The sequence below is a fragment of the Gracilinanus agilis genome, chromosome 5 (assembly GCF_016433145.1).
Source record: "Gracilinanus agilis isolate LMUSP501 chromosome 5, AgileGrace, whole genome shotgun sequence".
Classification (NCBI taxonomy): Eukaryota; Metazoa; Chordata; class Mammalia; order Didelphimorphia; family Didelphidae; genus Gracilinanus; species Gracilinanus agilis.
Genome location: NC_058134.1, coordinates 275,561,190 through 275,576,967, shown reverse-complemented (window position 1 = coordinate 275,576,967; position 15,778 = coordinate 275,561,190). Strand labels below are relative to the sequence as shown.

The window sequence follows — 15,778 nt, the reverse complement described above, 5'->3', positions numbered from 1 at the left end:
TATCCAGTAAATAGTAAGTACTGCATTATTGTTGTTGTTGTTGTTGTTGTTGTTTCTAGGCTATTAAACTTTGAGATACAGAAAATGTATAAATAACTCTAAATTAATGCAATATCACAGATATACAAGATTCAAAATGCAAAATTTGAGAATCATCGGTGAGGATGAATCTGAGGACACTTCCTCATGAGAAAACCTCACAAAATATATCGAATTAGGAATACTTAGCCAGTAGTTTTCACTGAGTTCCTGAGTGTCAGTAGTTTTACTCAGTTCCTATACTACCTATGTTTTTCTTGATAAGCAAAATTTCAGCTGATTGAGACACTAAAACGTGAGCAGAATATTGCATAGTAGTAGAATTGTGCAGCATCTTGGCCATGAATGCTTTGCTTGGAATTTGGGAGCATTTTATAAATATAATTGTTAATTATTTATTAATCATTAAACAATAAATTATTACATAATAAATTAAATAATAAATCATTGTTAATTATTATTAATAGATTAAATAATAAGTTATTATTTAATAATAATTATGAAATAATGAAATAAATAAACCTTTACTTAGACATGGGATCTTGTAATTTAGACCCCTCTGCATAGATTGGTCACATTCAGGGTATCTTAGATTATACTTAAATAGTTTTTAGGACAAAATTTTTAAGGTTAGGATTTTTTTTGAGGTTCCAACTACTGTGTAGTTGAAGTTCAATTTATCTAAAGGTATGTTCTATACCATTTGAAACACAGCGTCATTTTTACTAATTATGACTAATAGTTTTCCTACAAAACATATCAGATCTGTTTCTCTGACTTGAGAAAAGCTCTGAACTTGTTGTTTCTTCAATCATATGAAACCTAATAGATTTAGTTATAAAGAACAGATTTTGCCCTGGCTCGTCTTTAGCATTCTCTATTTCAATTTTCGTAGATTTAAGAAAATTCTTTCCAACTGCTTGTAGAGGGGGTGTTTTTTATAGAATCATAAAAGCCTATATATAAAAGAGACCTCAGTCAAGTCAGCAAGCATTTCTTAATTTCCCAAATACTGTGCTAAATCCTGCGGATACAAAGAAAGCTCCCCCATTCCCCCAAAAGAAGATTCCTACTTTCAGGTAGCATGCAGAGTGGAGGTGCAAAACATACAAACAAGATATATTCAGGAAGAACTGGAAATGCTCTGGGTGGGTGGGGGAGCACTAATATTAAAGGAGGTCATGAAAGACTTCCTGCAGGAAGAAGAGGGGGTTTTAGCTGGGACTTGAAGGAAGCCAGGAAAACCAGGAGATATGGTAGTGGTGATGGCGATGGCGATGGCGATGGCGATGGTGATGATGATGGCGGCATTCATCTAGGTCCTGTGATTTCCACGCATGGAAGGCAGCCATTTGAAAATACATAATCAGGCGAAGAAGTATATCTCCTGCAAATAATAGTAAAGAGTCCAAATGCCACTGGATTTCAGGATAGGTAGAAGGGAGTCAGGTATAAAAAAAATCTGAAAGGTAGGAGAAGACTAGATTATGGAGGTCTTAAAAGCCAAACAGAATTTTACATTTCATTCTGGAGGTGATAGGGAGCCACTTATAGATTACTGAACAGGGAGGTTATTAAAAGTGGTCAAACTTGTATTTTAGAAGATCAGTTTGATATCTGACTAGAGGATTGCCTGCAGTGAGAGACTTGATACCAACCAGAAATCTACTGCAATAATCAATTTATCTAAATCAATTCATACATGAACAAAGATTCCATCTATAGCATTCCTGTTAGTTATTTAGTTCACTAGAAAACTTCCACATTCAATTTTTTTTTCTTCCTAATTCTCCTTCCCTCACTGAAAAAGAAAAGAAGAGAAAATCCTTGTAACAAATAAGCCTAACTAAACAAAAGAAATCCCCATATTAGTCATATTTAAAAAATCTGTCTCTTTGCATATTAGTCCATCACCTCTCAGAAAGTGGTAGCATTCTTCAGTATTCTAGGAATATAGTAGATTATTGTGTTGATCAGATCTCTTCAATCTTTCACAATTGTTTTTACAATGTTGATGCTTTTGTATAAATTCCTTTCTTTTTAACAGCAATTGTATTCCATTACATTCATAAACCATCCCAATTGCTGGTCAATGCCTTAGTTTCCAACTGTTTGCTACTACAAAAAGAGCTCCTGGTAGAGTTCCCAACACAGATTTAGTCATTAATAGATGCTTGTTGCTTAACTGATTACAAGTACCTTCTGATTGGCCTCCCTGCCTCATGTCTCTCTACTCCAGATCATCCTTCACTTAGATGCCAAAATCATTTTGCAAAAATGTCATGTCTGACCATATCGCTCATATACTCAAAAAACCCCAATGGTGTCTCATTGACTTTAGGATCAAATAATGCTAGTTTACTTTTCAAAGACTTTCATATGAGCTCTCCCCAATTTACATTTCTAATCTAATTTAAAATTACTTCTCTCATCCACAAATTTCCCATCCTCTTCCTCTTATGGGGCACTTGTATATCCCAGTTCTGTGCCTTTGCCTACATAGCTAGAATGTACTGGTAGCCCCATCTACTCTGTCTTCACCTCTGCCCTTTAGAATGATTTGTTTCCTCCAAAACTTTCTAAGGAAAAGTTTTACCTGATCTAAGGAAAGCCTTTCCTGATCAACCTGGGTGCTGCTCCTTAGGTTGTATATATTGAATAATGTTGTTACATTTAATATTTGTGTATCTCTCACCGCTCTGATAGAGTATAAACTCCTTAAGGGCAGGATCAATTTCATTTTTATTCCCAACAACTGGTGTCTGGCTGTGTGATCCTGGGCAGTTCACTTAGCTTCTCACTAGAGGGAATTTCCTGATATTAGAGTCCTCAGTACCAGTATAGTCACTAACAAGTTCCCCATCTTTCCCCAACACCTCCCCAATACATAGCATATAGTAAGCACTTAGTAAATATTTGTTGAGTGATAGGTAATATACACTACAGAACATGTTGCAATTGTATGCATAGCCATACACATATTTCATTCACTCCAACCTGGGCATTTTCTGGATAAAAAGGAAAGCCATCTCCCCTCCCCACCTTCCCAAGTATAACTTACTTTAGCTCTTCATTCCTGCTCATTTATGCTACTGATGAGACTGGAAACACTGCTCCTGCCAGCACCCCTTCAACTCAAAAGCAGGCCATGAGGAGCTGCTGCCCTGCTTCTGGATAATTTCTTATAATATGATGTCTAGGCTATTTTTTTGGTCATGACTTTAAGGTAGTCCTATAATCCTTAAATTATCTCTCCTGGATCTATTTTCCAGGGGAGTCGCTTTTTCAGTGAGATATTTTCTTCTATTTTTTTTTCATTCTTTTGATTTTGTTTTATTGTTTCTTGATGTCTCATGAAGACTTTAGTTTCTGTTTGCCCATTTCAAATTTTTAAAGACTGAATATCTTTAATGACCTTTTGAATTCTCCTTTTCCATTTGGTCCATTCTTCTTTTCATATCACTCTTTTCTTCATTGTATTTTTGTGCCTTTTTTTTCCAGTTGACCAATTTCACTTTTTAAGCTGTTATGTTCTTTTTCCTATTTTTCTTCAACCTGTCTTATTTGATTTTTTAATTCCTTTTTGAGTTCTTCCAGAGTTTGAGTGAACCCAGTTTCCAGGGTTGTTTTTTTTTTTTTCTTTTTTTTTTTTTGAGGTTTTGCTTGTAGTTCCTTGCATCCCATCAATCCTCTGTTGATTCTGTTCTCCTCTCTTTTTCCCTTAGAAGCTTTTGATAGTTACCTTCATTTTCCATTGTTTACACATTTTATCAGTATTTTTTTTAATCTGTGGACCATAAGCTCTCTCCTCTGCTGGTTTACTGGATTAGGCTGGTTGAGCTAATCTGCCCTAGGGTTAAGTCTTTGATGTAGCCAGCTAGACCTCTGGTCTTCCCTGCCAGCTGCTGTCAGGACCCAGGACCTCAAGGGGTGGGTCTGAGGTGCCCCTCTGCTAGTGCCCCAGTCCCAGAATCCTAAAGTCAGGCCATACCTAATTCCAGACCCTAATACCTAATACCAGGAGGTAGGGGGGCACAGCCAGGACTTCTCTGTGTGCAATTTTGTTTCCAGTCCCTCCCCCCCCCCCTTATCCTGTGAAAATCAACTCTCTGCCTACCTTTAATTTGTGTTCAGCGTGAGAGGCCTGTGATTCTGTCTTGTTTTTGGGTTTGGGTTCTTGTCTTTTTGAGACACTTTTTAAACATTGGTATGGAAATTTGTCAGAGTAGTTTTGGCTTTTGCTGCTATGAAGCCACCCCTGCTCTGCTCCTCCAGGGCTTTCTCACTCTTACCCATTGGCAATCTGGTATCGATGTTTTTCATGACTATATTACTACCACAAAAGCCTTCAGATAGATTTCCTTATGGGAAAGTTCATAAATGTTCATACATTAGATCAGTATAATAAATAATTTACTACATTATTTATCTAATATTATCAAAGAATGAGATTTTGAGTCCCATCATTTTCTAGATAACTAAAAGCTGTACCTTTAAGCAACTATATTAATTTTTTTATAGAATATGCTAATCTTTTTAGTGGATAATATCTCATTTGTTTGAGTCTACACCTTTCTTTGTTCGTGTGTACATATAAATCTTTTGTAAGAAATTTCCTAACATGCTTAGAAGCTACCTTTTAGGGCTTTTGTGTATTTCATACATACCATTGCAGCAGGGCTATCTCTTGTTCTTCCATCTTTGCTGTTTGACTCTTGTATCTCCTTTTCTGATTATAAATTTCACAGATTTAATTTTTTACACTTTTTTTTAACAAGTTATTGTAGGTAATATTGTACAGCTCATTTATGTTCAACATATATATCTCTTTTGTTCTTTGGGTCCTCCACAGTTTTGATCCTTAAGGGATTTCAGTACTCTGATTCTCAGCTCTGTAGCTTATCCTTCTAACTATGTGACACAGTAACCTACCTTTATAAATGAAATATGTAGGATGTGATTTATCTTTTTCTTAATCATTGTTATCCTAAAACTATACTAGATAGATAATGCAATGCTTTTTGGCTATGTGATGCTTCACTATGATATGGAGGTGACACTAGGTTCTTGAAGGTTTTGCCAATGGACGGTAAGCTTTAGCAATTTCTACCATCCTGAAAATACTCTATAAGTATGAATCCACCAAGAAGTTATCTGTTTCCTAAGGAACAGACTAATTATGAAAAGACGTATCACCAATAGTGATATCTATCAATGCTAAGTCATACCTGGAGATAAATTTTGTCTATGGTAACCTCTGAAAAGAAAGACACAAGATAGTCTTTAGTCCATATAGCCCTCCCCTACTGCTATTGCAGTAGTGATATTATAAGACAAATAGAAGAAAAGGGATAAGGAAGTGCTATGAGTAATGGAATTTTTAAAGAGTTATTTAGCTGTTGGGACTTAACTGTGAGATCCTTATTCAATTACTAATAGGTAGACATATTACTAAATGAACTGAAACATAACAATCTTGACATTTTTGCAGCAAAGCCAGAAAGCAAATGGGAAATAGCAGGCAGATGAGCTGATGACTCTCAATTCTTCCTTAAGAGTCAATTAAAGGATCTTCAAAGTTGATTTTTCTGATAACGTCCAAAGGCAACAACAAACGGTAGTTTGATGAGACATTTAATCACCTTGTATTTTTTGCTCATGTCACACATTTGAAAAGACCACCATGAAGATAATCGTACCTTATGGCCCAGCATCTGTGGCAAATAAATAAAGGGAAGGAAAATTCTACAAAGACCCTGACAAAAATAGGCAACAAAACATACGTTATTTAGTGACTTCAAAACAGTTAGGTAGGCACAGTGGAGGACAACTAAAAATATGTTAAGAAAAATAAATGTGAAGGGCTAAAAAGCCCCTTCTTGTTAACGCCTGTATAAAGGGCATTTTCTTTTCAAAAAGGGAGTAAGATCAAAAAATTAAATTAAATTAGTTTATCAGACAGGAAATAACTACATAGAGCCATTCTCAGATCAATTGTCTTTGTATGTATAATAATATTGTTTTCTTTTTTGGAGGAAAGATCAAAATCAATGACCAATCACAAGAATATGAAGATTAGATTTATTGTACTGTTGAAAAAGCTCTGATTTGATCTGTTTGAATAAGTTCTTGATCATTAAAACAGAGAAATATGTAAAAGAATAGATATTAACAATCAGATACCTCTAGGGATTTCTAAGCAGTTTTTATCATTATCATCAGGAAATTGAAAGCCTAGGAAATTCCTCCACCAGCAAACACAGGGAGGTTTTTTTTCCAAGTAGAGAAATATTGACATATCAGGCAAGGGTTATACTGATTTAAAACTTAAACTCATTTATAAAATCCAATAGTTGAGAATAATAGAAGATTGTAAGTAGCAGTGATACTTTAAAAAAAAAAAAAAGCAGCTTTGGGATATGAATAGAGCATTTTGTACATAGAGTTCTAGATCTGAGTTCAATTCCTGTCTCAGAAATTTACTGCAAAGCCTTTGACTAATCTACATCTTTATTAATATACAAATGGTCCTAAGATGCTGAGGAAACAAAGGAGGCACAAGTGATGAGGGAGGATAGGATAGTCCATGAATGGCATACCAGTCAATGTAAAGGCTTGGAGAGTATCATTTATGACAAACAGCCAGCTTGACTGGGCCATAGAGTATATGAAAGGGGTTAATGTATAATGAGAAAAGAGCCAGGTTTTGAAAGGCTTTAATGCCCAAACAAAAAAGCTTGTACTTTATTTTAGAAGCAGTCAGGAGACTCTGACATTTATCAGACAGGATAAGAACATGACCAGACCTGTGCTTTAGGAAAGTTACTTAAGCAACTAAATGAAAAAATGGACTGGAGAAGAAAGAAAATGGAAATAGAAAGACCAGTAAGGGGCATCTTGCAGTAAGGACCTGAGTTTGATTTTGGCCTTATGAATAGAGAGAAGACATGTAAGTAGATTCAGTCAAGAATTGGCTTCCTGAGACAAGAAGACTTGGGGTGGTTGGGGACTCATACCCTCCAAATTCCTTAGAGGGAATACTGCATCGAAAAGAGCAGAACTTAAAAGTCACAGGAATGTGAACTGAGGTCTCACCTTTGTCACTTACTACCTGTATGAACTCAGGAAAGTTGCTTATCCTCTCTGGGCTTAATGCTTATTTGCAAATTGAGGAGGTTGGACTAAATGGCCTCTTCTAAGTTCCTAGATTCATGGCCTCATTAATGTCATACTCACCATGTTATACAAAAAGAAATTTAGGATGAAAAGATTTTTTGCCAAGAAGTAAAAGCATTATTTTGGCATAAAATTTAGCAACATTGGAGAAGTACCAAGCTAGGCTTTAAAACATCAGCCTGTGCAATATCCTATTTATCTTGCCTCAGGTTTTCTATAAAAGATTAACACAATTCTGTAAAAATTGTTTCAGGGGGTGCTAAAGCTCAGAATCTGATAATGCTTGTGATGTATGGACAACAGTAGTAACAAAAGATATTTTAACATTGTGGCAACAGCTTTTTCTTGGCTAGACTTGATGCTCAAGAGGATTGGGGTAATGATAATGGACCATGATGAAAAGCCCAAATGACTCTTGCTTGTTTTCCAAGAAAGATACTCAGCAACAGAATGAAAATGATTAGAAGTGTATGGAATGGAAGATTGTGATGATATGCCATACTTGGATCATACTTGGTTTCAAAAATCAACTTCACAAATATAATATAGGGGAGATATATGTAGATGAAAATTCTGTGGAAAATACCCAAGATGTTTGGTGCACCCTGAATCTAATATGAGTTAGCTGTATAATATGGTAGCCAAAAATGCTAATGCTGCCTTGTGCTTCAGTGAGGAGACACAGTGTCCATAATATGGGAAGCATTTTTTTTTTTAATTTTTTTTTACACAGCACTCATCAGACCATCTCTATAATATTATACTTAGTCCTGCACACTGAATTTTAGGAAAAAGATCTCAAAGTTGGAACATGTCAAAAGAAAGAAATCAAGAAGGTATATAAGGAACTAGAAAATGCATCTTTGAAAATTAATGAGAGAAACTTGAGATTTTTAGAATGGAGCAAAGAATAGAGGGGACATGAAAGCTGTTTTCAAGTAACAGAATGCCTTTCATTTAAAGGAGCACTTACACTGGTTCAACCTGGCCCCAAAGGCAGAACTAGCAACCATCATTAGAAGTTGTAGACGTGACTAGGTTAATGTGATGACTGAGTTTCTAACAATTAGAGCCATGATTCTTGATCAAATAACATTTGTAACAATTATCTCTGAGATCCTTTCCAGAAGAAAGAGTTCTTAGATTCTGTGATTCATTATGATTCCCTTTTTCTGTTTTGCTATGATCTCAGAAGGACTAGATATTGTAAAGGAATAAAGCTAACACAATATATTAAATAAATAACTTTTATACTGAACTAGCAAATTCAAGGATTGTTAATTATTGTCTCCATCTCTTGTGTTCTTCTCTGTAATACCAGTCTTCCCTTTTCACCCAATTTCATGAGCCTTCTAATTAATCCCCTTTTCTCAAGTCTCTCTTCTCTCCCATCCATCCAAAGTGAGTTTCCTAAAGCACAGTTCAGACCATGTCACTGCCTGTTCTGTGATCTCCTTTAACTCTTTATTGGTTCTAGGATCAAATCTAAATTCACCTGTGTGACATTTCAAGCCCCTGATAGCTTGGTTCCAGCCTTATTGGGTAGGCCTGATTTCTTTTCTTGTATTCTAGCCAAACTGGCATTGCTTGTTGTGCTCACAGAGGATATTCCTTCTCACCCCTTAGGGCCTTGGCACTAAGCCCAATGCCTAGAATTTTTTCCCTCCTTCCGCTTTTCTAGCTTTCTTCAGAGCTAGCTCCAGTAATGCCACCTCTTATATAAAACCTTTCTTGACCCCCTAAATTCGTGCCTCTACCCTGAAATTAACTTGGATTTGCTTTGTAAATATTTTGTATATAGTTTCACTAAAAATAAACTATAAACTCCTTGAGGCTATGAACCATTTCATTTTTATCTATATGTTCCCACTTATCAGAGTACCAGTTACATAGTAAATGTTTGTTTATGAGTTCTGATTGGTTGGTTGATATTGATTTGATTCTCACCTGAGTGGAGCGAAGTGCTTTGTAAAAAAAGCTTCTTAGAAGTCTTTTTTTACCTTAAGGTTAGCAACTTGCTTCTCTTCAAGTTGGTTAAGTTTGCTTACTATTTTGTAAGTAGAGTAAAATAAACTGCATGGGATTGAAATGTCCCATTTCAAATGAGGGAAAGGACTAAAATCTGCCAACTATGCCAGTGCTTTTAACTTTGATGCTTGGCAAAATTCTTGAATTGTCACCAAAGAAAGATTGAAAATCTAGTAAAGCAAGCATTGATCACAAAGAAAACTAGCATGACCTCATTAAGAATGTGTCATGACAGAATAACCTCATTTCCTTTTTTAACAGGGGAAATGAAGAGAATATTGTTGAGCAAGTAGTTCTTAAAAATTGTGCCACAGATACTAATGTACTGCATCTTTCTCTAGGTTTGCTAAAGAATTTTTGGTATCATGTTCTATTATTTCCTTTCAAAGAAAACTTATAATTTTGCTTAATTTAAATTTTCCTGACACCTAGCATTTGTAATATGTTCATTATAGCATTCCTTTTTTAAAAAACGCACATACCCAAAACCAATCAAATTTAGAATTTACAAAGAATGCAACAAAAACAACCACTCTTGTTAAAGGTATCCTGCCACATGTGCCAGTCTCTTGAGTCTCCAAAAGGGTTGCCAACTAATTTGTACAGTATACCAGAATCCCATTTTTAGAACCCCTGTTGTAAATTAAATTTACCAAAATTTTGGTAAAACATTTTCCAAAACCTCTCATGCTATCCTTCTAGACCAGATGGAAAAATGCAGCCTTACCAGAATAAATAGGTGAATTGAGAATTGCTTGAATGGCCTCATACAAAGGGTAGTCATTAATGAAGTAATGGCAGATTGTTGGCAGGTTTCTAATAGAAGACTATGAGGCTCTTGATTTGGTGTTATTTAATATTTTAACAGTGACTTTCTTGAAAGATGAGATGGTATCAGATTCACACTTAACACTCAGCAGAGAGATGCAGGTAATAAATTGGCAGAATCCAAAAATCACAGTAGAACAGTGATGGGCAAACTACAGCCTGCAGGCCCAGATGTGCCCCCCCTGGAAATGTTCTCTCTGGCTGCTCAACATTATTCCTAATCTGACAAATACAATGAGTAGGATGCAATACAATGAAACTTCAAAAGAATTGCCTTAGAAACAGATTGACAGATGAGCATTTCCTTTCTTTTGGGCCCCCTCTTTAAAAAGTTTGCCCATCACTGGGTTAGAAAATTGTACCAAATGTAGAGAGACGGAGAAAAGGCACTAAAGAAAAGTGTTATTTAGTAGGAATAAGTGTGTACAACCTTGGACTTGGGGTCCAAAAAACAACCTAATTACAAAATGAGGGAGACATAGCTTTATAAGAGTTTGTCAGATAAGGAATGGGTGGTTTTATTGAATATTGGATCCAAGTTCTACTGATCACCTATTACAAACTCTGAATGAATGAATTAATATAGCAACCTAAAAAAAGCTAATTTGGGTTTAGGCTGCATTAAGTGAGGAATAGTAACCAAGGAATCAGTGAGATAATAGTTATGCTTTTCTCTGCCCTGGCCACATTAGTGCAGATCTGGGCACACACTGAAAGGTGTCCAGAACAGAATGCCCAGGGATTCGATAAGAAGGCTGTATGCAGGCTCTCAGCTCTTCACCCAAGCTCGCTGCCAGAATCCTCTGCTGCAGTCGCATCCTTTAGACAAGATGGTGAAGGTCGGAGTCAACGGTTTGGCCGTATTGGATGCCTGGTGACCAGGGCAACATTCAGCTGCAAAGAAGTAGAAATTGTGGCCATCAATGACCCCTTCATTGACCTCTCCTACATGGTTTACATGTTCCAGTATGATTCCACCCATGGCAAGTTCAAGGGCACTGTAAAGGCAGAGAATGGAAAGCTGGTGATCAATGGAAAACCCATTACCATCTTCCAGGAGCGGGATCCCGCTAACATTAAATGGGGAGATGCTGGAGCCGAGTACGTTGTGGAATCCACTGGCGTCTTTACCACCATGGAAAAGGCTGGGGCTCACTTGAAGGGTGGAGCCAAGCGAGTCATTATCTCTGCCCCTTCTGCTGATGCCCCAATGTTCATGATGGGGGTGAACCATGAGAAATACGACAATTCCCTCAAGATCGTCAGTAACGCCTCCTGCACTACCAACTGCTTGGCCCCCTTGGCCAAGGTCATTCATGACAACTTCGGCATTGTGGAAGGACTCATGACCACAGTCCATGCCATTACTGCTACCCAGAAGATAGTAGATGGCCCCTCTGGCAAGCTGTGGCGGGATGGGCGTGGGGCTGCCCAGAATATCATCCCTGCTTCCACGGGGGCCGCCAAGGCTGTGGGCAAGGTCATACCTGAGCTGAACGGGAAGCTCACAGGCATGGCCTTCCGTGTTCCTACTCCCAATGTGTCTGTGGTGGATCTGACCTGCCGCCTGGAGAAAGCTGCCAAATATGACGATATTAAGAAGGTGGTGAAGCAAGCTGCAGAGGGGAACTTAAAGGGCATCTTGGGCTACACAGAGGACCAGGTAGCATCCTGTGACTTTAACAGCGACACCCACTCTTCTACCTTCGATGCTAGCGCTGGCATTGCCCTCAACGACCATTTTGTCAAGCTCATTTCTTGGTATGACAACGAGTACGGTTACAGCCACCGTGTAGTAGACCTCATGAAGTACATGGCCACCAAGGAGTAAAGTGGAAAGCCATGATGAATCTTCATCCCCAGCCAAAAAAAGAGTAGTTCCACCACTGGGGAGCCCACATCCATAATAACCTATGTCCCTGTGCTGGGAATCCCATGCCCTCTTCACATCCTTGCCCCAGGCACCCCTGTAGTGGGGGGAGGAGCATAGTCCTATCTTGTGTACCATCAATAAAGTCATCACATTCAGTGCAAAAAAAAAAAAAAAAGGCTGTATGCAAATTGGTCATAGGAACTGGGAAGTTTTAGCTTAGAAAAGAGTCACTGCAAATAGTAGTATGTAGAAGCTACAGAAAGGTAGTTAAACTTTTTATAAATTTTGACTCCTTAGCCATTCTAAATCAGCCAAAAGTGGAATGCAATGCCTCAGGTGATAATGGATTGCCTCTCATCAAAGGACTTGGAGAGAAGGCTGAGTGACCATTTATAGGAGTATTGTTGAGAGGATTCTTGGTCAAGTATGAGTTAAACTAGATGGCCTCTGAGATTCCTGCCAGCTCTGCTGTAGCTCCCCTAAATGAAACCCACAAAAAAAGAGAGGGGAGAATGTAAACTCACTTCTGCATGGCTGAATTAATACTAATAATGCCTTCCTTAGGGTAGATGATAAGGTAATGAGAGTCAGGACAAATATAATTGTTTATTTTAGAGTTTGTTTCAAGAAATCCATACATTTTATCAGTAAGTCAAAATTGTGTCTTTTAAAAGAAAAAAAGCATCCATGAAAAAGATTAACACATAAAAAGATAGGTAATACAAGACACTATAGTACATCCTACCAGAGATTTCTGATGGTCTTTGTTTTTTCCTACTAAATAAAAAAGAGACAGAATCAAAGAATAGAGATAATAGTCTCCAAAATGAATATTCTATTGTATGTATGCATATAAATTTGCAAATTCATTCAATGCAAATCAATATACTTTTTAAATCACAAATCACCTTAATGTAGTGTTTGAGGAAAATTTTAATTGGAACCTATTGCTGTGATCTATTCCTAGATGTTGTTCAGTCATATCCAACTCTTCATGACCCCATTTGAGTTTTCTTGGCAGCTATTCATAAGTAGTTAATTGAAGTGTTCTTTACTAACTTCCAAGAATAGATTCCTAGCTTTAAATTAGAAAATACCTAATTTGAATACATTAATACATTGGTATACTTCTAAATATTTTGGTCAACTGTCCTAATATAATTATTAAAATGGATATTGTCATAAATTTTTAAAACTATACTTTAATCATGTCTTTCTAGAAAATGGAATTTTATCATTGTGCTTATACATTAGAATCTTACTCTAGTGCTCTCCATGCTAGGGCACACACTGTACTGCCTCATTGCTCTGGGAGATACATGGATCTTACCGTTTCACTGAAGAGACAAACACATGAGATGATAAACCATATAGTTCTGTATTTGATTAAGTACCAGATAAGCATTTTCTGTGGAAAAGAGGTTACAAAAAGATTTCTCTTTGCCTACTCAAACCAGAGACAGCCTAGACCAGTGATGGTGAATCTTTTAGAGACAGAGTGCCAGACCCCGTGCAGTCCCCCCCACACACACTATGTGCTGTGCCCCCTGTCTTTACCCCACACAGGGAAGGGAGAAAGCACTCCCATTGGGCTGCTGAGCAGAGGGGCAGGTGTTGTGAAAAAATGTCACCAGGCAGGGTGGAGAGGAGGGGGCACAGCTCTGCTCAAGTCCTTCTGCCTATCTAGTAAACTCTGGGAGGAGGGGAAGGTGTCCACGTGCTCACAAAGATCACTATGTGTTCCATCTTTGGCACCCATGCCATAGGTTTGCCATCACTGGCCTAGATTCTTTTAGCCACCCACTATGTGTCTGCCCATGTTACTCACCTGCTCATGAAGTGTCAGTGCTTCCAGGATAAAAATCCAAATTTCAGTCTTTTTTACACTTTAGTCCCCTATATTTCAGCCACACTAACCCATTTACAGTCCTCATACACAACCTTCTAGTGCCCCCACTTCTCATGGGCCATTCTCCTGTCTGGAATGCTTTTCATCCTCTCCTTAGCCTCTTGGTAATCCCTTCCTTGCCCATAAGGCTCAGCTCTCCTGCCATCTTCTTCAGAAGGCCTTTCCTGATTTTCCAGTTCTTGGTGCTTCCCCTTCCCTCCATGCCAGTCTCTCAGAAGCCTCTGATAACCTCCGTTCTCATATCTCACTCTACTGTTACCCTCACTGATACAAAATGCTATTTGGACTCTGAGATTGTTGTATCAGAAGGATGGAAATGCTTTGTAGAGGAAGTAGCATTTAAAGCTATGGATAGAGTGGGGATATTGTGAAGGTGAACATTCCAGGGATGAATAAAGGCTAATTGGCAGGAGAGCAAAAAGTGGCAGGCAGGTCACTTTGGCCGAGTCATGTCGTAAATGGAGAGGAGCAGCATGGGTTGGGGCAGAGAGCACGCAGCTGGTGTCTCAGAGAGTGAGAAGCCATGGAACTAAGTAGCAGAGCAGGCAGAGTGTTTTAAGAAATAGAAAATCATCGGAGGATTTTGGTCAGAGGTATGTCATGAAAGGAGTAAGGGAAAGAGCCCTGTGGCTCTTTCAGAGATTCATCAGAGATTCACTGAGCAAGTTGCAGTAAAATGATGTGTGTGAATACCAGGTTGTTCCAGGTTAAGGAGGAACAGTTGCTAATGAAATTAAAACCACAGTGTAAATCACTCATTCAAGAACTTATTCAGGTGGGGGGGGGAGGGGTTTACTTTTTTGTGGGGGCGGTTGGTTATTTAAATAATTTATGACAAATGATAGTATAGTGAAGTCTCAGTATACTTGAGAGTCCTTTATCTCACCTGCTTGTTAATCACTGTTAACTTGCTTTCTGTCTTCCTTGTGGCAAATCTTTCTAAAAACTGAAACTATCATATTCATGTGTAAGGAAAAAGGTATTGTTTGCTTCTTTTGGAGCTTTTGTGTTTTAGGGAAAGCCTGAGCTTGGATGACAACATTCAAAGCATTTATTAAATATTTAATATGTCCCCAATGTTCTACTCAGTGCTGGAGGAGAGGAATACAAATACTGGGGAAAGTTCAATTTAGTAAACATTTCTTAAGTGCCTCCTCTGATACAAAAAAAGACAAATGATAGGTTCCTTGCCCTCAAAGAGCCTACAGTCGAATGAGGGTGATAACCCATAAGAGGGAGTTGAAGAGTTAGGATAGGGACCCTTTTAGGGGCATGATGAGGTCAAAGTCTATAAAGTTGAATGAAGATTGGCCAGTGGGGGTCCCTCCCCAAAGTGGAGGCTGTGGGGGAACCTTGACAGTAGACAAAGAGGGGCCAATATGGCAAAGGAATGTTGTAAGGTAAGGAGGCCTGAGGTGCTGAAGGGAAGCCCTAGAATGAGACAGCAGCTGAGGCAGGGGGTAAAATCCAGAAAATCAAAAAGAACGGCAAGGGAAATGCATTTATTGTTTTAGCTATATAGTTTAATGTTCTTTCAAAACCTTAAATTGTGTAGATAAATGAAATAAATTCAGGATATAAAAATTAATTTTCTCCAGCTGTACTTCTCAAAGTTCTGTCAAATGAAAAAGAAAACAATGATTATAAACCAGGGAAACATTTAGGTTTGCTTATTTACAAGCCAAATTTTTTAATCTGGAAAATGGAAAACTACTTTAGAGTGTATGTATATCTATACAGATGCGTGCACACTCACAACCTATATATATAGTGTAAACAGTTTAAGAAAGTAAAAATTATCCAGTAGCCCGTTTATGCTTATATATGTGTAAAATCTATAATATGGTATATTATATATATTCAATACATATGCATATATTGCTTATTGTGTAATTCCATGTTCAATAGGCAAAATGTTTTTGCAT

At 37.7% G+C, this 15,778-nt stretch overlaps 1 protein-coding gene and 1 pseudogene across 5 annotated transcripts in view; both read left to right on the top strand.

Annotated features, from left to right (window-relative positions):
* Positions 1-15,778, top strand: part of USP15 (ubiquitin specific peptidase 15) — a 152,189-nt gene that overhangs the window by 72,616 nt on the left and 63,795 nt on the right. The window lies entirely within an intron of this gene.
* On the top strand, positions 10,856-12,559 carry LOC123249095 (annotated as a pseudogene).